The sequence below is a fragment of the Callorhinus ursinus genome, unplaced genomic scaffold (genome assembly GCF_003265705.2).
Source record: "Callorhinus ursinus isolate GAN/ISIS: 27379988/994484 unplaced genomic scaffold, GSC_fseal_2.0 scaffold72, whole genome shotgun sequence".
Taxonomy (NCBI): Eukaryota; Metazoa; Chordata; class Mammalia; order Carnivora; family Otariidae; genus Callorhinus; species Callorhinus ursinus.
Genome location: NW_027397134.1, coordinates 5,441,493 through 5,450,874, shown reverse-complemented (window position 1 = coordinate 5,450,874; position 9,382 = coordinate 5,441,493). Strand labels below are relative to the sequence as shown.

The 9,382-nt window shown below is 49.4% G+C and overlaps 1 long non-coding RNA gene across 1 annotated transcript; it reads right to left on the bottom strand.

The window, feature by feature from the left end:
* Nucleotides 1-3,821: 3,821 nt before the first annotated feature.
* On the bottom strand, nucleotides 3,822-9,380 carry LOC112813176 (uncharacterized). Its single transcript, XR_003205463.2, has 3 exons — nucleotides 7,321-9,380; nucleotides 5,274-5,446; nucleotides 3,822-4,817 (listed from the first exon to the last, which is right to left on the bottom strand). It is a non-coding gene; the product is annotated as an uncharacterized lncRNA (long non-coding RNA).
* Between the last annotated feature and the right edge of the window lie 2 nt (nucleotides 9,381-9,382).

The window sequence follows — 9,382 nt, the reverse complement described above, 5'->3', positions numbered from 1 at the left end:
GGAGCTGGTGAGTGACAAAGCCAGGATTTGAACCCAGGCCTGTCTGACTCCTCTAAGTGCTCACTAGTAACCACTATCCCTTTGCAGAACACTCTGGGTCTGTGAAATGATGGCATTGAATTAGATGATACCTAAGGCTCAGTCAAGGCTTACTTCCTGTGAATCCAAGTTCTGACTTACAATTTGTCTGCTACCCTGGGTCTAATGGATTAGATGAATCCTCCAAAGCTGGGAGACTCTGCCGGAGTTTCTAGGAATTTCTAAGAAAGATCTGAGTTTGTGAGAGGCTACCAGGGACTTATCTGAAGGCCCAAGCCCCATCTCAGAGTGCTTCTATGATGGGAGGTACAGCCTGCAGGCTCAAAGCACTTGACCTCGCTGCCCAAGGTCACGTAGTACACACTATTGTCAGAGAAAAGTCCACCCGCAAATCCTGGGAGCAAATTCCAGGCACACAAAATGGCAAACTGTGAGTCAGAGGACTCTGAGAAGAGCCATCCCAGGGATGATAAATTGGGGCCAGAGGCCCACTCTAGCCCAGAGGCCTGTTTCATTTGGCCAGCACAATGTTTATTGAAAAGCTTGAGGGGGCGCCTGGGTGGCTCAGTCGTTAAGTGTCTGTCTTCGGCTCAGGTCATGATCCCAGGGTCCTGGGATCGAGCCCTGCATCGGGCTCCCTGCTCTGCGGGAAGCCTGCTTCTCCCTCTCCCACTCCCCCTGCTTGTGTTCCCTCTCTCTGTCAAGTGAATAAATAAAATCTAAAAAAAAAAAAAAAAAAAAAAGAAGGAAAGAAAGAAAGGAAAGGAAAGCTTGGACTAGTTACCAAACATTTAAAAACAAGAGATTTTCAGATTTCTAGATTTTCATGAAAAACAGGAAGACCTCACAACAGTGGGTCCACATTCCCACGGTTGGCTAGACTCTGGCTGCCCCTTTCTGTGGTACCTTCTTCAGCCCTGGAGTCCCCAGTGGGCCTACAAATCACCAGGTTACCTTGGGGCCTGGAGGAATGTGAGTTTGACCACCATGTTTTACAAGATGAGGAAACTGAATCCTAGAGAGAAGAAGGGACTTAGCTGGGGTCACAAAGACTGGAGACTCCAGCTAGTTCCCAGGGTACGATTCCTGGTGCTGTGTTTCTTTTGGAGAACAAGTCATGGACCAGAAAACGAGGACTCCTCAGGCTTTAGGTGAAGGTCGAAAGCCTACTGTATGCCAGGGGCCTCACAGAGAATAGAATAACATTTCCTGTTGTAACCCACCACCCCAACCCCTCCACCTCCTCACCCCTACCCCAGGCAGGTTTGGGAATCACCTGGCATTGGAATATGCTCATTCTTACTCAGAATGGTCTAGAAAAGAAATTATCTAGGCCTTTCTCCTTTACCATTTGGAATGTGTCAGTGGCATCCTGTAGGAAACTTGCCCTGCTCCCCCAGACTTGGTTTTATCACCTCTGAGATGAGTTTTAATTCTGGGCTTCCCTCATCAAAGCATGTAACACTGAATCACAAACAATAACAACAAAATGGCTACCATTTACTTACGCATCTACAACGTGCATAATAATATTCTCGCTAATTTCCCATAAGAACCCCCTAGGTTTGGGGAAGTAAAGTAAATTTACCCCAAATCCCACAGCTGGAAGTGGGTTCAGACCTCTGTCTGACAAGAAACTGATGCTCTTCCTATTTTTTGTCCCTCAGTTGCCAGAAATGGAGTTTCAGAACCAAGTGAGACCCGAAGTCCTGAAGATGTGGGTTATTCCACCACCTTGGCTTTCCAGGTTCTCCAGGTGCATCTTGAAATGTCAGGTCTGCACAGATGGGGGCTGGGGAGTCACCCCAGGAAGGAACCTCAAAGAGCTTGGTGATGGTTTTGTAAATGTGAACCATGAATCACAAACTTCTGCTTGTAACCCCACCTCTCCTTGCCCCAGTGTGGGATTGAGGTGGATGACCATTAACCAATTTGGATTGACACCCCAAATTCCTGAGCCAGAGTCTATCCCAGGGACCATTCTGCTTTCTCACAGTGTGGTTGCACTGACACAAAGCGATCAGAAGGAGCCACTGGTTGGATCACACAGCACCCCAAATCTTCAGCTAAAAGCTTAACTCAGTCCAAGCACCATTACCTTTGTTCATGCAAATGGGCCCCACTGTTGGACATTTAAATGGTTTCCGGTTTTCATTAATAGAAACAGTGCTCCAGCGAACACTCTTGAACCCACATCGTGAAGCACAGTTGTGCTTATTTCATCAGATTCCTACAAGTGAAATTGCTGGGTCAAAAGGTAAGTGTATTTCTTAGGCTTTTAAAATGTCTCCAGACCACTTTCCAGAAAGTTGCCCCAGTGTACCCTCCCAGCAGTGTGATATGAAAACACTGGGTCCTTCCTTCTAGGCCATCGCCAGCCAGAGTGGCAGGTTGCAAAATATTTGATAACTTGATAGCCAAAAATGATTTTTTGTGTGGTCATTCAACAGATATTTATGAGAGCCATGCACTGCGCTGAACAACGGAGATGCTATTGGGTTAACACAGTAGGAGACCCTGCCTTTGGAGACTGTCTAGTGGGAGAGAACACAACTTAGGGGGTAATTCTTGGGGAAGTTCAGGGCGCTGTTGGAAACGTAACAGGACTTAACTAGGAGGGTGTCTGGGGCAGCCTCTTTGAGGAAGCGGCATTTAAGCAGAGACCAATTAGTCCGTTGGAAATAGTACTTAGCTTTTGTAGGCCATTTGTATTTCCTCTTTTGTGAGTCACCTACTGGTGTCCTTTGCACATTTTTTTTCCTTTAGGGCATTCTTTTTTTTTTCCTTTTTAAAAGGATTTTATTTATTTATTTGACAGAGAGAGGGCACAAGCAGGGGGAGCAGGAGAGGGAGAAGCAGGCTCCCCACTGAGCAGGGAGCCTGATAAGGGGCTCGATCCCAGGACCCTGGGATCATGACCTGAGCTGAAGGAAGATGCTTAACGGACTGAGCCACCCAGGCCCTCCTTTTTTTTTTTTTTTTTTTAAGATTTTATCTATTTGTCAGAGAGAGAGAGAGAAAGAGCACACACAAGCAGGGGGAGCGGCAGGCAGAGGGAGAGGCGGGCTCCCCACTGAGCAAGGAGCTCGATATGGGACTCGATCCCAGGACCCTGGGATCATGACCTGAGCCAAAGGCAGCTGCTTAATCAACTGAGCCACCCAGGTATCCCAATTTTTTTTTTAAGACTTTATTTATTTATTTGAGAGAGAGAGAGAGACAGAGAGTGCCCACACACAAGTGGGGGGAGGGGAAGAGGGCAAGGAGAAGCGGACTCTCCCTTGAGCAGGCGTCCCTAAGGGCATTCTTTTTTTTAAGAAATTTTAAATTGAGGTAAAATGCACATATAAAGCTCACCATTGTAACCATTTTAAAGTGTGCAATTCAGGATGCCTGGGTGGCTCAGTCCATTAAGCGTCTGCCTTTGGCTCAGGTCATGATCCTGGGGTCCTGGGATCGAGCCCAGCATCAGGCTCCTTGCTTAGCAGGGAGCCTGCTTCCCCAGCTCCCTCCGCTGTCACTCCCCCTGCTTGTGTGTGCTCTCTGACAAATAAATGAGTAAAAACTTTTTTTTTTTTTTAAGATTTTATTTATTTGACAGAGAGAGAGAGACAGCAAGAGAGGGAACACGAGCAGGGGGAAGTGGGAGAGGGAGAAGCAGGCTTCCGGCCGAGCAGAAAGCCCGATGCGGGGCTCAATCCCAGGACCCTGGGATCATGACCAGAGCCAAAGGCAGACGCCCAACAACTGAGCCACCCAGGCACCCCTAAATAAATAAAATCTTAAAAAAATAATAAAGTGTACAATTCAGTGACATTTAAGTTCATTCACAATTTTCAAAATTAATTTATTTTGAAAAATGCCTAAAAAGCAGTAAAACAAGTATCTTGATTTTTTTTTTTTAATCCACCTTTAAGAGCTCCATTGACCTTTAGGATATGAACTCTTTCTCTGTCATCTGTAGTCCATTTTCTTCAGTTGGCCATTTGTCTTTCGTGTGTTTGTGTGTGCGTGTGTGTGAGTTAAGGTCCTGCTGGTGACAAAGAGGCAGGAAATACTGTTGATGATAAACCAGGGCCCACAAGAGCACTGTCACCCCCGAAGACCACAGCACAGAGGGCCCTAGATAACCCTGGTGGGGGCAGGAGCAGGAGCTTCTGAGCCTGTGCCTCTTGCAGGGTCTTTGGTGAGGCTCAAAGAGAACAGGAAGAACAGAACAGGCAGATGATTTGCACACTCCTTCCAGTCACAAAGGAAATCCAATTGTCAAGAGAAAGAAAAGAGGCCCAGGTTCAGTGGAAAGAGCCTGGCTGTTGGAGTTAGGGAGGCCTGCACTCAATTTGGACCCCACCCCTCACTGGTGCAGGCTTGGAGGAACCACCTTACTTCCCAGTTACCTCTAAAAAGGGGGCAATCAGCCTACCCTCAGAGGGAGGCTGGCAGGACTAAATACACTGGCACAGGTCACCCAGAGCTACACCCAGAGCTACACCGTCAGCAAGAGGCAGAACTGGAATTTGAACTCCCATCCGTTTGGCTCCAAACCCAGAGCTCTGCTCCTGCTTGAGGTACTGTGATTGTACCATGAATAATCTTGTCGCTATTGTCATTAGAGAGCCAGACACAGGGGCACCTGGGCGGCTCAGTTGGTTAAGAGTCCGACTCTTGATTTTGGCTCAGGTCGTGATCTCGGGGTCATGGCATCGAGCCCCTCATTGGGCTCTGTGCTCAGTGCAGAGTCTGCTTGTCTCTCTCCCTATGCTCCTCCTCCTCTCTCTCTCTAAAAAAAAAAAGAGAGAGAGAGATCGCACCAGACACAGCCCAGCATTGAAGAGAGTCCTCAAAGGAGGTGGGTTAGCTTCACATGCCTTCTAAGCAAGTCCAATAAAGGCAAGTTGAGGGGATGGGTGCCTGACTGGCCCAGTTGGAGAAGCGTGGGACTCTTGATGTCAGGGTTGTGAGTCTGAGTCCCACCTTGGGTGTGGAGAGATTACTAAAATTTGAGAACCTTAAAAAAATAAAGGTGAGTGTGGTGGTTTCTTGTTATCCTGTGGAAACGACAGTGCCTCTCTCCTATGCTTAACTCTATCACTTCCTCCTGTTGTTGGGTCCCTGGCTCATGGCCAATCATTCAACAAAGCCTGGCAGCAGGGTACATGGTCCCAGAAGCAAACCAAGGTCCAGGGGCCACTCTGTCTCATGCATGCTTTCGGCCATTCCTTTCCCTTCCTTACCTGGCCCGTCCTGTTTCTTCATCTGTAAAATGAGAATCCCAGGGTAGGCACCTCATAAGGGTGTTTTGAGAATTACAGAGGGTCAACTCAGTAATGCACTCAGAACCATGGCACGATGAATGTTCTCTGCTTATTATCAACACCCTGTCCCTGTCCTCAGGGAACTTCAAAACCTGTTGGGAAGAAAATATATTATTATGAGACAAGATTATAAAGCAATATATAATATAGGACCCAATTATATTTAAAAAAAAGAAAACCCAAATATTATACATATGTAGAAAGGGGAAAAGACCAGAAGGAAATGTTGACAGTGCTTAACTGTTGGTGGTAAAATTACAGAAGATCTTTATTTTTCTTTGTGTTTTCATGTCTTTTCTACATTTTTCTGCAATGCACATATCATTTGCAATCAGAAAAAAAAAAAATCCCTGTGAGAGCTGAGAGGAGCGAGCTATCACTTGGATCTGAGCTTGTGAGGAGGATGCCCCAGGGGAAGTGGGATTTGAGCCAGGCTTGAAAAGATGCGAGAATTTGAAGAACTGGGGAGGGGAGCTGGAAAAAAAAAACCCTTTTTTATTTCTTTTTGTTTTGTCTGTTTCCTCCTCTAGGCTGTGGGCTCCCGGGGGCACCATCCATGGTCTAGCTTGTTCACTGCTGTATCCCTAGCATCTAAAACAAAGAACCCCCAAACCTGGTGCTTAGTAGGTGCTCAATAAATACAGATCTGGTGAGTGAATAACCTTGACAGCTCCGCTTAGCCTGGGAGACAAGGATGCTCTCAGTTCCCTGTCCAGCTGGTGCACTGCCAAAACCGAGGTGCATGGTTTCCATGGCAACAGAAGAGGGGCCTCGGCCAGCAGCAGGAGGCAGATGCAGGGATTGTGAGCTCTGCATCTTTTCAAGGTGCAGCCTGGAAATTGGGAACATGGCGGTGGGCTCTTTCAACAAATGTTGAGGAAAGGGAAGGAGCTTCATAAATAGGGTTAACTCAGTTCATCACTGTACAGGTCTGTCAAATATACCAATGAATAGTACTTTGGGTCTTTGAAGGAGGGTGGGAGGCTCTTAGTGGGTGGAAGGCTAGGGACCCAGGAAAGATTTGTTCTAGTCTGGACCCTGCTGTGTGACCTTGGAAAGGTTACTTAACCTCTCTGAGCCTCGTGTTCATTTAGAAAATAGGAGGTTTGACCAACTTTAGAATTAGTTATAAAAAGATGTGTGTGGTAAGAATGTAAAATGCTACAACAGTTGTGAAACAGTTTCATTTCTCAAAAAGTTAAACATAGAATTATCATATGATGCAGCACTTCTATTGGTAGGTAAATATCCAAGAGAATTGAAAACAGGTACTAAAACAAATACTTGTACACGAATGTTCATAGCAATACTATTCACAATAGCCAAAAGATCATCAGTGGATGAATGGATAAAGATGGTATATCCATACAATGGAATTAAGCCATTATAAGTTATGAAGTACTGATTTGCGCTACGACGTGGATGAACCTCAAAAAACATGCTAAGTGAAAGAAGCCCAACTCAAAAGATCAGATATTGTATGATTCTATTTGTATTAAATATTTACAACAGGCAAATCCATAGAGACATAATGCAGCTTGGTGGTTGACAGGGGCTGGAAGTGGGGAGGGACTGCCTAATGGACACAGAATTTTCTTAGGGAGTAACGAAAATATTTTGGAACTTGATAGAGGTATCGTTGTACAACATTGTGAATGTAGTATGTGCTACTGAATTACACACCTTAAAATGGTTGATTTTTGTTAGGTGAATTTCACCTCAATTACAAAAGAAAAAAAAAGTGTCCTGCAAGCACACCTTGTAGCCTGAAGTTACAGAATGGAATCTTGGGAGCCTAAGAGAGGAACAAAACCGAAGGATGAGTTAGAGATGAATTTGAGAGATCATCACAGCAGCCCTGCCCCCACCCCAATTATACTGCCAAGGTGACATGCAGCTGGGGCCAGAACTGAGATCTAGATCTGTCTCTGGCCACTTCTCCACGGTGGGATCCCGGGTCACTCACTGAAGCTCCCTGAGTCTCAGGCTTCCTATCTGCAGAATGGGGCTGATGCATCTTCTGTTATCCTCACTGCACTGTGGATGAGGGTCCTGAGAGCACTCTGTGAATCCATCTTCATTGGGTGAACCCTCTGGGATGAAGGCAATCATTGGACTGTCTTCCAAGCACCGTACAATGAGAGCCAGTTCCTGGTTCAGGAGGTACTCGTATGGAAAGAGCACACTCAGGTTAACTGGTTGGATTTGTGTGGCCCTGGGCGAGTCACTCATCTTCCTGTTTCTTCAGCGGTAGAACGTATTTACATCTACCTTAGAGAGAGGATGTGTGTACACCGTAAGCCCTCAATAATCAGATCCCTTTCCTCTTTCTTTATGGCTCTTGAACACAAATACTGCCGGTTCCTGGGATCTGCCCAAGAATCTCAGAGCTGTGGCTCAGAGAGGATAAGGCAACTAACCCGAAGTCACACAACTAATTTGGGCTTAGAACACAGATCGCCTGCCTCCAGATAAAGGGAACTTGCCCCAAGCCTCTAATGTATTCTCTCCAACAGGCGTTTGGCACCTACTACGCCCTAAAAAGGGCGGAGGTGTGTAAGGAGAGAGACCCAGCACAGAATTAAATGCTGTGTAGACGTGACCTTCGAATCCTCATCACTTCGTGAGACAGGTGCTGCTGTCCCGGGTGTATATATTAGGAAACGGACTGTTTAACAGAGGCTTCATTGCAGCCAAGTGACACCAGAACACACAACCAGAAAGCTGAGGTCTCGAATTCGAACTCCGGTCCAGCCACGGCTCCTCGCCTGGAAGCCCCCCACTGCGCGCATGGCTCCATGCAGTCCAGGCGCGCGGCTGTGGGAATCCCGAGCGGAGCTGGAAGCCGGGACCGTTCATTTGCATGCTAATACCCAGAATGCTTTTCCCCGCACACAGCTTCTCTTAATGGAAGCGCTCAGTTTGGAACCGTGGAAAGTTTGGAACACATACTTTGCTCCCTCTTTGCAACTGTGGGAACTTCCTTCCCGCACACGCGGTGCCTGCAGCCCCGGGCTCCAAGTGGCGGCCGCCTGCGCTTCCCCGGCAGGCGAACCTCGGTACCTAACCCGCGCGCGGCAGCATCCCCAGGCCCGCCGGGGACAAAGCGCCCTGGCCTGCCGGCGGGGCCCGTGACTTAAGCGCTCGGCGACTCTCTGGGCTGCGGGCGCTGGGGATGCTCCCGGCCCCAGGAGGCTTTACGGCGTTCCCCGGACCCGCCAGTATCCCCGGTTCCCTGGGGGTTGCTGGGGTGCGCGGAGACCCCCGTTCCTGTCCATCGCCCTTGCCTCTGTGTTGTCGCCTCCCTGAGCTAGTGACTTCCCGCTCCCCGGGGCACAAAGCTCAGCGTGTGGTGGTCTGAGAAAAAGGCTGGACGATGGCCTTATCTCCCCAGCTCTCCCAGGCACGCAGCCCGTTCGGTTCGGTCAGTGAGCCAGGGTGCAGAAGCAGCTCCGGAGGTTCGGCCTGCCCCCAGCCAGGACCCCGGGCCCTCGCTGGGGTTGCGAGCGGGGAGGCGGTCGCAGGCGACTTCTGGGGATTTCGCGCACCAAAGTGGGGCTCCGAAGGGTAACCGACGCCCGCTCGACTTACGGGTGCACACCACAGGCTGGGGGGCCCAGGTCTGCACCCCTCGGTCCCTCACCCCTCCCTCCCGTCCGCTCGCCGCCACTCTCGGCGGGGAGGGAGGGACAGTAGGAGCTGGTTTGCTGGCTTGGCGCTTCGTTTGCATTGGTCCGGGGGGGCTGAGACTGTAGCCCCCGGCCCCGCGGGCGGGGTGGGGAGGCGGGGGCCGGACGGGGGCTCAGTCTGCGCCAGCATTGGCGGAGCTGGGGAATGGGGAGGGGGGGCAGGAAGCGGGGGGAGCGGAGCTGCGGGGGGGGGGGTATAAATAGGGAAGGGGGGACGTGCATCCTCGGCTGGGTGAGGGGGGGGCGCTCGGCACAAAGAAAGTGGAAAGTTTGCAGTGCCGGGCGGCCCGGACCAGGGATCCGGGTGCGCACGTGCAGGGCCGGGGGCGCCGGGGGCCC